Below are 18031 nucleotides of genomic sequence, written 5' to 3' on the forward strand. Positions count from 1 at the left end.
GGCTAAATACTGTCATAACACTCTCTATCTCAATCAGGGTCTATTTGTTACAAACAACAGAAGCCAACCTGAATAATCGAAATGAAGAAGGGACTTATTGGAAGCCTACAGGAGTCTCATGAGACTCATTTCCAGGAAGTATAGCAAAGCTTCCAAGGGAGTGGAAAACTGTCAGTTAGTCTCAGGTTCTTTCACTCCAAATGCTCTCTGGCCCCTGATTTTCTCCAGGAATGAACACTGCTTTCTGGCTTCTTTATATACTGGTTATATACTAGTTTCCTTGTTTACTTATCAGCATGAACGTGGCTTAAAATGGATCTGAATGATCTTCCAGCTCCAGAAACTGATTTGTCCCTGACAGACCAGTAAATCAGCTGGGTTTCAATCACATGCCCGCCTGCTGGGGGAGGGGGAAGGATTAAGACTTCAGCTCATACATCCACAAGAAGCTGAGATTAGAGCAGATATATTCTAAAAAAAGCACCAGTGGGCAAGGATGGTGAACTTACCTCTGATACACTAGCCTTTAAAAAGACTGTATTAGTGATCAAGGAAAGAGAGATGATGAAAGAGGTGTTCTTTCCAGGGTTTCCTCTCTTGGACGTGAGAATGGTCTTGGGATCTTAACACACCTCTGAGGCCTAACAAATAGAAAAGCCTCTTGGCCTCTGAAATGGGCAGAGTGAAAGCTGAATAAAGAGAGACTGATTTTTAATTAAAACTTTTTGATATGGAACCTAATAAAAATCTTATTTTTAGGGGTTGTACACTTACTTAATTAACCTTTGAGAAAATCATATCATATTGGCACACATTTTCAGCCCAAACATTTAACTCAGGATAACACCAGCTACTGTAACAAATAAATCCCTAAATTTCATTGGCTTAGCACAGTAGAAGTTTATTTTCTACCCTCAGCAGTGTAAATATAAAGCAGGTGTTCCTGGTCAGTGGGTAGGAATCCTTTAGTTTATTTAAGTCTTTTAAAATTTTTGTCAGTAATGGTTTGTACATCTTTTGCTAAATTTATAGATATTGGGGGATTTTGATACTGTCGTAGAGTTATCTCTTTAAAAAATTCCATTTTCTAATACTTTGTTGCCAGTGTATTTGGAAATATAATTTTTAAAATATTGACATTGATATATAATATATTTAATAATTTCTAAGTACTTTCTTTTGTGTTTTCTATGTATACAATTATATAGTCAAAATAATGTTATTTCTTCCTTTCTAATTGTTATGCCTTTTACTTCTTTTTCTTTTCCTACTGCACTGGCTAGGTCCTCCAGTATGATGTTTTATAGATGAGATGTCAGCAGATGTCCTTGTTAATTACAAGTCTCCGGGAGAGGCTTCCACTACTTTACCATTAGGTATTCTATCAGTCAGGGTCAGTCAGAATACAGAAACCATATTAGTTATTTTAAAAAAGATAATTTAATTTAAAGAATTATCATCCATGTTTTGGAGAAGAGAAAAGGCAAAGAGATGACATGGAGTATCACAGAGATTGTAACCACAGGAAGCAGCTACTACCCTGGTGCTAGGGAAACAAAGGAAAGGGGTTGACATTAGTAAAACTTAAAAGCTTAGATGAGAGGCTCCATGGATTTGGGTTGTAGTCTTCTGGGGACAGGATATTGCCTGATCAGTGCCTGAGGACCTTGGAGCTGAAGGTGCTCCTGAAGAGGGCCCCTTGGAGCTGGTTTCAGAGCTGTGAGGAGGGGGCAACAAGGGCTGGCATTGTTATCTCTGACGGGGCATGGTGCGACAGAGTCTTAAGTATGAAAAAGCTGCAAACTGGAAACAACTGCTGCTCTTGGAAACAACTGTCACTTCCAGGATGAAGAACTTTGGATGCATTAACACAAACAAGTGCGAAGAAAACAGGAAAGTCCCTTCTTCCTCCTCCAGCTTTGCAGCCTCTGTCTCATGCTCCCTAAAGCCTAACAGGAAGCTTGCTGGCAAAGCAAAAATGTGAACTGCAGAGTGCCAGCTCCCAAAACACAAAATGAAGTAAAAAAAGGATGGGTTTGAAGCTTAATAATTATCCAATAGCTTAATAATCTAAAAATAATTGTGGTACTTGCTGTAAGTTTTTTGCATATACCTTTATCAGGTAAATCCACTTTACAGGAAATTTACATCTATGCCTAGTTATGAAGAGTATTTATAGTGAATAAGTGTTGATTTTTATTAAATGCTTTCTCTGTACCTATTGAAATAAATGTATAATTTTCCCCTGTATTCTATTTGTTTAGTGAATTACAGAGATTGATTTGGAATGTTAAGTAAACCTTCCATTCCTGAAATAAGTCTCACTTGATTATGTTAGATTATACATTTTACATTTTGCTGGATTGGATTTGCTAATACTGTGTTAGTATCACAAGAGTGATTTTGCCTGAAATTGTTCTCTGTCAGCTTTGGTATCGAGGTTATGCTGCGCTCATGACACAAGTTGTGATGTATACACTATATTTTTTTTTATTATCTGGACGAGTATGTATAAAATTAGTGTTACTTTTAAATGTTTGGAAATATTTATTGGTGGAGCTATCTGGGCCTAGTGTTGTGTGTATGTGTGTGTGTGTATGTGTGTGTTTTAGCGGGAAGGTTATTATTATGGACTCAGTTTCTTTAATAAATACAGGAATATTCATATTTCTATTCGTGTATTTCTACAAGAATACAATACAATACAATACGATACGATACAATACAATACAATTCTTGTATTGGGGGTCAGTTCCCAGTTAAAAATTTCAAAGACTTTGTCCATTCTATCCAAATTTTCACTTGTATTGGCATAAAGTTGTTCATAATTTTCTCTCATTATCTTTTAAATATCTGCAAGATCTGTAGTGATGTCTCTCTTTTCATTCTTGATATTGGTAATTTGTGTTTTCTCTTTTTTCTCGCTCTCAATACTGCTAGGGGTTTATAGAGTTCGTAAACTTAAATTCGAAGAATCAACTTTTGTCTCTGTACATTTTCTCTATTGTGTATTTGTTTTCTATTTCACTAATTTCTGTTCTTGATGACTGAAAAATTTCTTGAGATAGATACTTAGATCATTAAATTTCAGCTTTCTTCTTTTCTAATACATGCATTTAAAAGTATATATTTTTCTTTAAATACAGCTTTAGCTGCATCTCACAAGTTTTGATATATTGTATTTTTATTATTAATTAGTTAGAAGTTATTTTCCAGTTTCCATTTTTATTTCTCCTTGATCCCATGGGTTATTTATATATTTTAAAAATTTGAAATATATTAAGATATTCTAATTATATTTTTGTTATTAATTTATAGCTTGCTTTGACTGCAGTCAGAAAATATACTTTGTATAATTCAGTTCTTCAAAATTTATTGAGACTTGCCTTTCAGCCCGGCTTATGGTCAATTTGGGTAAATGTTATGTATACTCTGCAGTTTGGGGATGGAGTGTTCTAAATGTAACAATTTGGTCAGATTAGTTAATTGTGTTGTTTAAATCTTTCATATTTTTACTGATTCATTGTCTGTTTGTTCTATCAGTTACTAAAAGAGATGTATTAAAGCACCTCAGTGTGATTGTGAATTTTAAAATTTATCCTTGAGGTTTTAAAATTTGCTTTCTATATTTCGAGGCTATGTTATTAGATGCATACAAATTTGGGATTGCTACATCTTTTTAGTGGACTGACATTTTTATCATTATAAAATGTCCCTATTTACCTCTAGTAATCTTTTTGCCTTAACGTTTAACATTGTTTGACAAGAAAAGAACTACATTTGCCTTATTTATTTGTTTATTTATAGTTTAGTTTTGTGTAGTGTATCTTTTTCTGTGCTTTTACTCTCAAATTTTTTCCTCCACTTAATGTGTGTCTCATCATCAGCATGTAATTGTTTCTTTTTACAATAGTCTGACAAGTTTTATTTTTTTAATAAAATATTTTATATATTCATAATTAATGTAATTATTGATATATTTGTATTATTTGTCCTGTGTATCTTACTATTTGTTCTCTGTATGTATTATCTATTTTTACTATTCTATTTACAATTACCCTATAGATGACAACATGTGATCTTGAGTTACAAGGGTGCATTCTAAAGGAGTACTTTTACCACTTTTCAGAGAATGCAGGAATCTTAGTACACTTTAATTATTTTTAACCTTTTCTACTTTTGCTATATTTTGTCATGCATTTTAATTATACATATATTTAAAATGGAACAAAGCATCATTGTTATGATTTTTTACAGTTAATTTTTCTTCAGATTTATCCATATAGTTACCTTTCTCACTGATACTCATTCTTTCCTATATTTGCAGGTTTCAGCTAAGATAAATTTTTCTGCCTCAAGAACTCTCTTTAGTATTTCTTTTAGAGTGGTCTGCTGGTGACAAACTCTCTCTCTCTCTCATTCTCTCTCTCTCTCTCTCTTTGCCTGGAAATGTTTATATCTTGCTTTCATTTTTGAAGGAGATTTTCACTGGATATTGGCAGTTATTTTCATTCAACATTTTAAAGATGTCACATTGCATTGCCTTCTGACTTCCATTATTTCTTTTGGGTAGTTAGTTGCCAGTATTACCTTTGAAAGTAATGTGTCTTTTTTCCCTGGGTGGTTTTAAGATATCCTATTTGCTTTTGGTTTTCATAGTTTTCCTATGATGTACTTAGGCATGGCTTTCTTTATATTTATGCTATTTGGAATTTGTAGAGCTTTAAAAATCTGTGGTTTGATGACTTGAATTTGTTTCAAATGGTGCTGTCATTATCTCTGTGAGTACTGCTTTGTCCTATCTTCTTCTGGGAGGTGCATTACAGTAAGTTGACCTTTTATCACATCCCATGTTTCTTAGCTTCTTTTAGTAATTTTTTACACATTTTCCTAGTTGTACTTCAGTAATATATTTTCTACTGACCTATCATTCATTTACTGATCCTCTATTTTGCTATCTCTAGCCTGCTGTTATATCCACCATTGGGTTTTTATTTTCAGTTATTGTACTTTTTAGTTCTAAAATTATCATTTGACCCTTTTTTATGGATTTGAATTCTCTGGTCAAATTTTCCTTTTGTCGTCTATTGTCATGAAGTATTAAACATGGTTATTGTAAAGTCTATATCTGATAATTCTAATACTTGTAGCGTTTGTTCCCCAGAATGGTGAGAATCCTAAAAGTTCTGCTTGGCTTTTCACCTCTTAGCTGTTGCTTAGTGTCTGATGTGTCTTGAGAATCAGAAAATTCCTCAATGAGAAAAGCCACACAGACAGAATATTGGGCCCACTTATCTGTAGTTTCCTTTTCTCCAGTATCTTAAGACTTCAGGTACTGACTTTGGGTCACCTAAAACTCCAACTTTTATTTCTGCAGCCCTATGGAGCTACCAAAAGCTCTGAGAAGTTACTTTCTGCTTGGCCTCTTGACCCCACTTTATTTACAAATTGTCAGTGGAGAAGGTCAGGCTCACTGCAGTGTCCTTCTCCTCTCTCTGGGGTCTTGGCCAATCAGGTTTTGGTTGCCTTGACTGATTGCTGATATCTTTAAGCAGCTGTTTTTCAGTATTTTATTCAGCATTCCTAATTGTTCGTAGCAGGAGGAATGGTCTGATAAAGGATACTCCATCCTAGTTGGAAGTGGGAGTATACTCTAGTCCATTTTTCAAAGATTAAGATTTTTTATTTATATAACTGAAGGTTCAAATCAATGATGAAATTTTTGATGTGTATCTCCAGACATGACAACTTCAGATGTAATAAAACAGTATGTGCCACAGGATCCCCTTTGTTTTGTTGGGGATTTAATGACTGCACAGAGTTTTATGCTACTTAGAAAATGGCAGAGATGATTTTTTATCAGGAGACCATTTCCTAAATTGCTTTGGGGAGCATAAATGTTCTGCACAGTTTTAACAGGTGTTCTGTAGGAAAAGGGTTTTTGGTTAAATTAATTTGGGAAGAGATAGTTAAAAAGAATTCTTACTTCACAATGTTTCTGAGCCTTGGTTATACTATATGCCTTCTAAGTCTACGAAAGAGAGTTAACGGCATGCAGAATTTCCTAAACTTATTTGATCAAAGAACCCTTTGGGGAGCAACTCATGGAGAAACTATTATTCCAGATATTATAGCTTGGAAGACACTGGTTTAAGAGGAAAGAAGGCTAGGGTAGAAGTTAGACTATCTCTGATTCTGATTCTGACATTTATTAGCTGTGTGATCTGCTATATGACATTGCATCTCTGATCATTAGTTTCCTCGTGTGTGAAATGAAAAGGCTTTATTTGAGATAACTAAAGTCTAAGCTTTTCTCTTCTATGACATTGCCAAGCATATTGCTAGTATCACACAATATTATCCCCACGTCCAACTCTCATTAGTTCCTATTTCTTTATGCTTAATGATAAAGCCCTTGAAGTGGTGGTTTAATTATTGAAACGGGTGTACCATCTTTGAATTTGAGTCAAATCACTGAACTGAAGAGGTGATGCTAAACCATCTCTGAGCTCCTCATGTATTCAATACAGGAACTGTAAAGCACAAGGTGATGTGGTTTTACTTATTAAGAAAACAATAGGGCTTATGATGTTTTGTGTAGAGTTGCTGATCCTGGTGAACTTAATGTTTGTTTGTTTGTTTTTTTCATGGATTCACGGAAAAGGGAGACACCAGAAAACTCAGGGTATGTTCAAGGCAGAGAACTAAAGGGCCACCTGGTCTCTTCCTTTCTCTCACCCTAGACCGAAGAGGAAATTACTTGTCTCAAAACTTTGTGCTAATCAGGGGAAAAAGAAATCCTCTCAGAATTTTTAGCCATAAACTGGGCTTCGTGCTAATTTGAAGCCTGAATTCATATGGAACTGGCAACTCAAAAACATTGAACCAAGAATTTAATTTACAGTTAAGCTTAAAATATCAGAGCCTCCGGGAGCACGACAGACACCAATGTAAATCACCTCTGCAGGGACCCAACTTCGTTCCAGATCCCCCAAGATTTTCGGAGATAAACTTCCAAGAAAAATGAGCAACTTATAGTAAAAATCATGAGTGTATAAGGCACCAGAAGAAAAAAAAAGACTTCAGAAACAGACCTATAAATACTTTAGATATTCTTAACTATGGTTAATATATTTAAAGAAGTGAGACAACTTTGAAAATATGAGCATTGGAGAGAATCTGTAAAGAATAGGCAAGCAAATTTGAAACAAAATAAAATACAACTCAAAATGATAAATACAATAATTGAAATTAACATATGAATTATACGTGTTTATTAATATATTAGATACAGCTGAACAGAATTAATGACCTGGAAGATGAGAGAGAGAAATTATCAGAGACAGACAAAGAGATGGAAAAGATAAAAGAGAGGTTAAGATTATGGAGGATGGAATTAAAAATGACTAGAAATAAATCCAAATATATCAGCAATTGTAATACATGAGAAAAAGACAAATATGATCACACTGAACAGGAAATAACATCCAGTTTATCCTATTTACATGAGACGTACAAAAGCCTAAGGACACAGAAAGATTGATAGCAAAAAGATGGTGTGATAGGTTGAATATTTACTTCTCATTCTTCACTCTTCCCTCCATCTCCCTTTTCCTGGTCTTATTATGGGTACAGTATACTTCCCTACACTTTGACTTTGGACTTGTAATGTGACTTTCATTGACCAGTGGTCTATGGAGAGAAGTGATAATGTGCCAATTCTAAGCTTAGGCTGTAAAGGGCTTTACTAGTGTCCATTTGTGCTCTTGTATCCCTGCCATTGCCATGAGAAGAAGGGGCCCTGGCTAGCCCACTGGTCCAAGGTAGATGAGACGTGGAGCAGAACCACCATAGTCAGTCCAATCCACGCATCTGCATTGAGAAGCATATCTAATCCCAGACCAGGTCAGCTAAATTCCAGATCAGCAGACATATGAGCAATAATAAAGGATTACAGTTTTAAGCCACCAGGTTTTGGGGTAGTTTGTTATCTAGCAATACCGAAAAGATAATTAGTCAAATGCTAAGTAAAATAAAATTGGCCTAGCTATATTAATATCAAAATAAACCACAGGCAAAGAGTATTCCTAGTGAAAGAATTTCTTTATTTTATAGAAGGTTCAATTCAACAGAAAGATAAAATAATCCCAAGATTATATGGACTTAATAATGTAGCCTCAAAATAGGTGAAGTAAAAATTTACAGAACTACAAGGGAAAATAGGCAAATCCACTATCCTAAGGGGGTAATAAGACAAGCAGACTAAAAAATATCATTAAGGATGAATAAGATTTGCATAATACAATGAACATGGTTCACTTAATCATAGATCATTTCCATAAAACCACATCAATCAACTATAAAAAACTTATTTTTTTAGAAACAAAGAACATCAGTGAAAATCAACTACGTATTAGTCTACAAATCAAGGCTTAATTCTAAGTGAATTTTATCATATAGGTCATATTCTCTAACCACAGCTTAATTAAGCTACAAATAAAAAACAAAAATATGATGAAAATTTTCCAATTATTTATAAATTAAAAAGCATACTTCTAAACATTCCAAGACCAAAGGAGAAATAAAAAGGAGAATTAAAAGAATGTTAGAACGGAATTGTACTGAAGATATTACTTATCAAAAATTTTAGATTTCCACTAAGGCTATATTTAGAGGGAAATTTATAGTCTAAAGAACAGTCAGACAAGAATTATGGTAGAAAACTAATGAACTAAGTATCCTTAGAAAGGAGCAGTAAAATAAACTCAAAAAAAGTAGAAGAAAATAACACAAGATTAAAGCAGAAAATGAACACATAATAAAGACGACCTACAAAACCAAAGTTTTTTTCAAAGGCTAATAAAATTGAAACCCTCTGCAAAATTAATGAAAAAGAGAGAGAGAGAAGAGGCACAAATTAACAACATTAGAAATATAAAAGATATGACTATAGACGCTGCATATATTAAAAAGAAAATATGGTCTTTTGAACAACCTAATGCCAATAAATTGGAAAATTTAGATAAAATTGACAAATCCTAGAAAAATATAACTGACCAAAACTGATTCAAGAGGAAATAAAAATATAATAATTAAAAATATTTTTTATAATAAATAAAATTGTTTTATAATAAATAAAAATATTCAATCAGTAATATGAAATATTCCCACAAAATAATATTTTTTCACAGTTTACTGTGTTTTTAAAAACAATTTTACAGTTTTACTAAGTGCTATCAAACATTCAAGGAATAAATAATCTTGATTTTATAAAAATGATTTCAGAATATATGAGTCTAGCATAATCATAATACCAAACTTGGTAAGAATAGTACAAGAAAAGCGAATTACAGTCTAGTGTCATTTATGAACATGGGTGCAAACATTCTACACAAAAATATTAGCAAACTGAATTCAGCGATGTAAGAATATAATATGTCAGTAAGTTGGATTCATCCCAAAGATGTAAAGTTAAACATTAGAAAATCAATTAATATGATTCACTGCATTAATAAATTAAAGGGAGATAGGAGTTCCCTGACGGTCCAGTGGTTAGGACTCAGTGCTTTCACTGCGGTGGCCCCTGTCCAATCCCTGGTCGGGGACTAGGATCCTGCAAGCCACGTGGCACGGTCAAAAAAAAAAAAAAAACAAATTAAAGGGGGAAAAGTATACAATTAATAGTTACAGAAAATGCATTGCTAAAATTCAACATATGTTCATATATAAACTCTTAGCAACTAGGAAGAATGCTCAATAGGAAGAACCCTCATTAACTTCAAAAACATCTACAAAAGCACTCCAACAGCAAATATCATAAAAAATGGAGAAGTATTGAAAATATTCCCTTTAATATCAGGAATAAGACTAGAGGGCTTACCATCTCCATTTCTATTTCATGCTGTAGTAGGAGTCCTAACTAGTTTAATAAAGAAATAAGATTGGAATGCAAGGATCCTAAGAGTCATAGTAACAGAATTAAAAATTGCATAGAAAATCCAAAGGCATCTACAGATAAATTATTAGACTTAATAAGAAAGTTTAGTAAAGTGGCTGGATAAACAACCAACAAAAACAGCCATGCAACTGAATTTTTATCTATCAGCAATACATTTAAAAAATGAAATAAAAAAATAGTAGCCTCTAAAAATGAGATACCTAGAAATAGATACAAAAAATATATACAAAGCTTTTATGGAAACTATAACAAAAATGTATTGAAAATAGTTAAAAGACCTAAAAATGGATATGGATATAAATACACATACACAGGACACCAGCTTGGGTCTGGGTGTCATCCTGGCAATGACAGATGTGATAGCATCCTCAAGCAAGGCCACTGAATACATTAAAGGTGTGCAAAATAAGGACCGCTGGGTTCTTGACTTTCTTCCAGGGAGAAACTTGGACAGCAGAGAGACTCTGTGACCTTTGAGGGGGAAGTTTTGAGAAGTTAAACAACTCATTTATATTGTTGTTTCAGCCTCTGAGCTACGCAAATCCTAAAGCCTTACAGAATATTAGGCAGCATCCTGGCTTTAAAACTGACTGGAGAAAAGTGGCTCTCTCCTTTCTAAGAGAGAAAGAGATGATTGGTCTTGGACAAATAGAAAATGGTTTTGCAAGATATATTTTATGGTAATAACAGACCCCTTAGCTTTATGGTTTGCTCTATAACAAGGCTGAATTCCTTGTGACATGCTTCAAAACTTGAAGGCTTAGTCTTTATCTTCAATTACTGTCAGACGAGGCTTCATCAGGCTTCGGGTACTTTGCTTCAAGCCAAGCCATCCACTGGAAAAAAAATCATACTGCAGGAATGAAAAGGGGGCTAGCACAACTACTAATTTAGTGAAATGTGGCCATTGTCACAGGAGAACACAAGCCTGGTTAAGGCAGGCGTGAAAGTCCTCGTGCCCTTGCGTCCTTTCCCTATGTAGAATTTATCAGTGTGTTATTATTACCCATTGAAAATCAATGGGAAGAAAGCCAGGAGCCCAAAGCCCATTCAGACTAATCATCTCAGCACGTTTAATCACATGACTGTCAGCCTTGGTGTAATCACAGCCAGCACAGGTGGTTAATGGCATTTCAAAAATGCTGTCAGGTCCTGCCTTTCCCCAGCCTCTGTGGCTCGCTTCCTTCTACAGCTGAGATAATTTGACCCACACCAGCAGGTTCAGCCCCATAGTAGCTTCCAGGAAAAGGACTGCAAATATGCTTACCACTACTTCCTACTTCCCTTTCTGAGACAGACACCATTAATGGACCATCACCTTCATTTCTGCTAAGCCCAGACAGCTGCAGCCTTAGAATCCCACTTGACTCAGTGTTCCAGGCAGCTCTACCCAATGGCCGAGGATTGGCATGCAGGCAGGAACATATTTGGCTTCCCTACTCTTGGACCAGTTGGGTGTAGGAGACGGTAAAGAGAGCCAACCTAGGACTCTAGCTCCACATGAAGTCACCCATGCTGCTTAGTCTGTCCTTGACTTTGTATTCCTATTCTTAGAGCTGGGCTCTGCTTCATCCATCTATCCATCTATCCACCCATCCATCTAGCCAACAAATATTGCCTGAGGGCCTCCTGTAGATCAGATACTATGCTAAACCCAAAAGATACAGTGTTTATATCGTATTTTATGTTTATTGATAATATATATTTATATTATTTACAATAATATATATATATACTTATTTTACATTACATTTATATAGTTATATATTTATATTATAATGGAGCCTTTATTTTAATGGTGGAGATATTATAAACAAACAACCAAACAAATCAGATAGTAATAAATGCCAAGAAGAAAATTAAAGCAGGAGGTGGGTATACACATCTGTCAAAGGAACTTGAGGTGGGGGAAGTAAATTTAGAAGAAAAATGGTGGTGGGTGGCACGAAAATAGGATGAAATAGGATGGCCAAGGTGCACCCCTCCCAGGTAGCAGCCATGTGTGAACGCACCTTTGTGGAGTGAAGAAATGGCACAGGAAGATGGCTGGGAAGGAGGGTCCAGGTTGTGCAGGATGATAGGAAATCATTTAATTAATATTCCTCTTAGGTTTCAGATGAGTTTTAGAGAGGCTGCATAACTTGTCTAAGTTGTACTAGTTAAGGTAGAAATGTATTTCTTGCTCACCTGAAACCCAGGGCAGGTGTTCCTGACTGGCCAGGCCTTTGCTCCAGGTAGGGATTCAGAGGCCCCATGCATCTTAGAGTATTGCCTCTCAATACCAAGGTCACTGCAAGGGGGTGGCAGAATGGAGGACTGGGTGTGGGAAATGTTAAGGTACCAATCCAAACGGCTTCCATTCACGGTGCATTGGCAAGAAGGCAGTCCCATGGCCACAACTAACTGCAAAGGACATATGCTCAGAGAGAAGAGTCAGGTATGGAATCCACCAGCAGTCTTCTCCAGTTACGTAGTGGCTGGACCAGGATTCAAACCCAGGTCTGTCTGCCAGAGTCAACCTTTCTTATCGCTGCCCTCTTCTGTCCCCTTGATGCGAGCTGTCCTTTCACTCCCATCTGAAGGCCTGCCTCTTGCCCTTGCAGAAAGTCTTCATTCAGCCCCACTGCCTGCCTGTTTTGGAGTGTTGTCTATTTTGAGATGCCTTTTTCCTGTGCTTTGGCCATGCATCCGTGTGCTGACTCCCCTGTTGTCTGGGTCTAGTCTTCCACATGGCGAGGGTCTGCCTGCTACACTGGACCTGCACCCAGAGTCCCTGTGCCCCAGCATCTGCTGCACCCCAATGTGCAAGCTTCTCCAAATATTGTTTGGTTTTGTAGTAATTAAAGGGCTATTCTCAGTGCTAAATGCAGGCGCTATATTTGGGAAATCAATGGTTTCAGCATACACTACCAGTTGACCATTATGGTTAAAAGAAAGGTATTTTAGGTACTTTTTGCAGAATAAAAGGAGACAACCCTAACATTTACATGAATTAGAAGTCATCAGAACCACTGTATGTGGAGACTCAAGCCTGGAGTATATGAGTGAATGGAGTCTCAGAACACAATCACTGCACAGGATCACAGAGGGCCTGAGGCATGGAAGGGGTGTTTTCCGGCACCCTATGCCGTACCCAGAAAGCAGCTCAAAGTATATACATCACTGATGGCAGGCTAGTGCTCTCATCTTTGCATATAAAAGAGAAGACACAGTAACGCCTAACACACATTTATAGAGGAGCATGAATGTTCTACTAAATTCACATTTTATGCTATTTTATAGTACGGTTTTATTTTCATAATCTTAGGATAGCACACGGAAGTTTCTTAATACACATTTGATAAATGAAGAATGATTTATAGATGCATGAAGGAATGAAAAGGCAGGATAAAAACGGAAGCTCCCCAGTTCTTAACATGTGTGAGTAGATGAATCTTTGAGCAACAAATATAAAGATTGAGGATTTGTGAAGATGATTGATTACCACAATTTCATAAACCTTATAATAGGGTTAATCTGATGCATGTTACATATGTATTGGAATAGATAATTAGTAAGGTATACATGTTAAGCAGCTCCAAAGGTGGGGCCAGTAGGAGTCCCAGCCCGCTCCCTGAGGTCCTCCCTACCTTATGGGATCTGGGGAGCCTGATTCTTCACACTCAGACTAGTGTCTGGGAAGATACTTCACCCAAGGTCTTTTAGAGAATGCCCCACAAAGGAATAGACCTGAGGAAAGAAAAGAGAAGAAAAGAAAAAAGGTAAAAAAGGAAAGGACAAGAAAAACAAAAAACCCAAGAAAAGCCAAAGAGAAAAGAAAAGCCTTGATTCTCTTAACTCTGGTTCACGTGTGCGTGCACACACACACACACACAACTGTTTCCAAGGCACTGGACTACTTCCTGCCCTCATCCTTCCTCCCTAGAATTTCCCCTTTTCCTTGCTGATCCCTGGAATGATATGTTTAGTTCTATTATGGTGTGAGGACTCCAGGAGGAGAGGCCAGGGAGACAAAACCAAACCGCTCCTTCAAGGGGATGCTCAGGTGGTCTCGTGCATTTTCATCTCCTCAAGGTGTTCTGTCGTAGGTGATCACTTGACTTCAGGTTGTAAGGACCATGAGAAATGAGCAAATAAGACTCAAAGAGGCAGTGGGCTTCTTCCCTTTTTCTCTTACTCCACACCTATATGGGAATCTAGTTCTAAGCATCCTTTGAGTCTGTCCTCTCCTCATTATGCTTCTTCCTGCCTTGGATCAGGCTCTGGTTGCCTCTTCCTTGGACCACAGCTGTGGTTTGAGCCTATGAACCAAGCGTGCATTAGCCCGCTGCTGAGCTGTGAGGGTTCCTTCCCCTCTCTGGGCTCCAGTTCCTACAGCTTTCAAGTGTTGTTGAGGAGATTAAAGAAGATGTGAACCTGCATATCCCCAGAAGGGTCTCTGTCCTCTTCTGTCTCACCCAGCCTCCACACTGATGCCACAGCAATCTCTCTGAAATGCAAATCCAACCACTTTATTTTCCTTCCCACACTTCTCTTGTTTCCCTCTAAACAATAAAGACCAGGCTCCTTATCATGGTTTATAAGGCTTTCATGCCAGCTCCCTCTACTTTTCTGACCTAATCTGTCAAGTACTGCTTTGCTTCCGATTTTGTGTACAAAATTACACAAAACTCTCCCTGAACATATGATTTCCCATTAACCCAAGCCTTTTCATGCACCATGACTCCTGCCTGGAATTTCTTCCCCTCTCTTGTCCATTTGGTGAACATCCATCCAGTCATTCTTAAAAACAATTCAAATAGACCGCATTCTGCAGAAACCGTCCAACCTTCGTGCTTGTGGGCTCTCTCCTCACAGGGCTGATCTCCCCAGGCATATGTGCCTGCAATAAAGCGACCATAAGCCTGTGGTGTGCTGTTAGTTCACGTGTCTCTCTCCCAGGCTGGGGGCTCAGTAAGAGTGGCTGCCTGATCGTTCCTTTCTGGGGATCCCTAGCACGTGCTCGGTGCTAACTGGTGTTTGTTGAATCGCAAGTTTGAGTTGCTTAGGACCACACAGCTGGTTAATGCATAGCGAGGAGAGTACTGTGTCCTTTCTGTTCCGGGTTGATTGTGTCCCCCAAAGAAGATACGTCGAAGTCCTAATTCCCAGTCCCTCAGAACGGGACCTGATTTGGAAGTAAGGATGTTGCAGATGTACTTAGTTAAGATGATGTCACATTGGATTAGGGTGGGCTCCTCAGCCAATATGACTGGTGTCTTTATGAGAAGAGGAGAAAGGACACAGAGACACACACACAGACACACACAACATTGCAGGCAGAGACTGAAGCATGCCAAGGGTTCCTAGGAACCACCAGAAGACGGAAGAGGCTGTAAAGCTTCCACTTCAAGGGCCTTCACTTATAAGGCCCATTCCAAGGGCACAGGAGGGTCTCCAGATTTGTGTTCACATAATTATAAGTTTTTGTAAAAATTTCAAAATGGTATTTTCACCACAGTCAATTAAGAGTACTATCTTTTTCCTCTCCCACTTTGCCTTGGGTCAGGTGACTTTATCATGGCCTGAACTTTTAGGGATGTTGCTAAGAGGATGTAAACTTGGAGATACACTTAGTTTGGTTTAGTGGCATATAATTCTGTGGTCTTCAGTCACTTGCATGTATAGTGAAGTTATTGCTAGATCTCCTAGTGTAGATGACTTTCTGAAATTCTCCCCCCAACCCCGCTCACTGTGCCAGAGGCTGCCCCATGACACACGTGTGTCCTTCAATGCCCAGTCTTGACACTAGGAGGAAGGTGAAAAGAAACAAGGTTTGAAGTGTATCCAGACGCTAGTCTGTGAAGAAGTCTTTGAATCACCAGATGTGTAAAATTGTGATTGGAGACTTCGCTGCCCATCAACTCTTTGTCAAAAAGGAAGTTCTCTTCTGTCAGAGCTATACTTCGATAATGTAGGGTGTACACCAATAAACACTCCTTACATTTTTTTTTTTAAAGCTGTGGTTTTCTTTTTTTTTTTTGAAGATGTTGGGGGTAGGAGTTTATTAATTAATTAATTTATTTTTGCTGTGTTGGGTCTTCGTTTCTGTGCGAGGGCTTTCTCTAGTTGTGGCAAGCGGGGGCCACTCTTCATCGCGGTGCGCAGGCCTCTCACTATCGCGGCCTCTCTTGTTGCGGAGCGCAGGCTCAGTAGTTGTGGCTCACGGGCCTAGTTGCTCCATGGCATGTGGGATCCTCCCAGACCAGGGCTCGAACCCGTGTCCCCTGCATTAGCAGGCAGATTCTCAACCACTGCGCCACCAGGGAAGCCCACTCCTTACATTTTTAAATATTGTAATGGGAGTCTCATAAAGTAGAATTTCATCTGAATTCTTATGTTTGTGGGACCCAATCCTGTAGCAATGCTGTAAATGTTGAGTCCATTCTGAATGCAAAGTTGTGTTTTCTGCATGCACGTCAGATCATGTTTTTGTGAATCTAATATAAATTGCCCTGAGGAAGTCTGGCGATTCCAGACGAAACAGCATGCAAGAAACAGGCTGAAGAAACAAGTGTACCCCTTGAAAAAAACTACACATATTCATCTTTGAATCATTGTGTAGCATACGACTAATTTATTGTACAATTATGTAGCTCATTGAAATATAGCAGCCATTTTTTTTGGAAGTAGTGAGTTATTTATTTGTGTATTATACATATGTTTAAGTAAGTTTAATAAGTACCCTTTAAAATGATAATACATGTATTTCCCTCTGCCTTCAGATCAAAGCAAGAGGAAGCATCGCTCAGTCAGGAACCCATGTGTTGTCCATTAAACAAGGAGAGAGTAAGTACTTTCAGGATTTCCTGTTTTTTCTCTCAAATTGTCAAATCCTAAATGTTTTAGCAAGATGAAGCTATTTCTTTTTTTTTTTTAATTGGAGTATAACTGCTTTACAATGGTGTGTTAGTTTCTGCTTTATAACAAAGTGAATCAGTTATACATATACATATGTTCCCATATCTCTTCCCGCTTGCGTCTCCCTCCCTCCCACCCTCCCTATCCCACCTCTCCAGGCGGTCACAAACCACTGAGCTGATCTCCCTGTGCTATGCAGCTGCTTCCCACTAGCTATCTACCTTACGTTTGGTGGTGTATACATGTCCATGCCTCTCTCTCGCTTTGTCACAGCTTACCCTTCCCCCTCCCCATATCCTCAAGTCCATTCTCTAGTAAGTCTGTGTCTTTATTCCTGTTTTACCCCTAGGATCTTCATGACATTTTTTCCCCCTTAAATTCCATATATATGTGTTAGCATACGGTATTTGTCTCTCTCTTTCTGACTTACTTCACTCTGTATGACAGACTCTAGGTCTATCCACCTCATTACAAATAGCTCAATTTCGTTTCTTTTTATGGCTGAGTAATATTCCATTGTATGTATGTGCCACATCTTCTTTATCCATTCATCCGATGATGGACACTTAGGTTGTTTCCATCTCTGGGCTATTGTAAATAGAGCTGCAATGAACATTTTGGTACATGACTCTTTTTGAATTATGGTTTTCTCAGGATATATGCCCAGTAGTGGGATTAGCAGCCATTTTAAAGTGCATTTTCTCTGATGAATGTGTCATGAATTCTAAAAGTATTTAAGATTAGCCAAGAAATGTCCTGAAATCCTGCAGCTCTTATGAAAGCAACTAGATTAGAGTTTTCCCAGGTTTGAAAACCTTAAAAATTAATGTCAAATTGCCAGTAAGAACTCGTGAAGCTCAAAGTAACTCTTCTAAACTGTTAACAATAAATAAATTTTTTTTTCTGTTAGAAGAAAGAGTAAATGTTCTATTCTCTCTGTGGAGAAGATTACACAATTGTTATTATATGAAGAGTTAACCAGAGAGTATTGCGCCAGAAACTGTTGGGCAAGAAAGTATTACAGAGACGTGCCAGGCAGTTCATTCATAAGAATATTATCTTACATTTATGGATTTTGTAACACTTGTGTTGTTAACTTTGTTATGTTTGTAATTTGTTAAACTTTCTTCTCTCAATCTGAAGAAATAGTCACCTTTGTACCACATTTTATAT

At 37.4% G+C, this 18031-nt stretch overlaps 1 long non-coding RNA gene across 1 annotated transcript in view; it reads left to right on the forward strand.

Moving 5' to 3' along the window:
• The window catches only part of LOC309835608, a 224387-nt gene that overhangs the window by 85086 nt on the left and 121270 nt on the right, over window positions 1-18031 (forward strand). The window contains exon 2 of the long non-coding RNA XR_014298033.1: window positions 16723-16786. This is a non-coding gene — a long non-coding RNA (uncharacterized lncRNA). The remainder of the gene's footprint in view (window positions 1-16722; window positions 16787-18031) is intronic.

This window comes from Grampus griseus (assembly GCF_964374135.1).
Source record: "Grampus griseus genome assembly, chromosome: 17".
Taxonomy (NCBI): domain Eukaryota; kingdom Metazoa; phylum Chordata; class Mammalia; order Artiodactyla; family Delphinidae; genus Grampus; species Grampus griseus.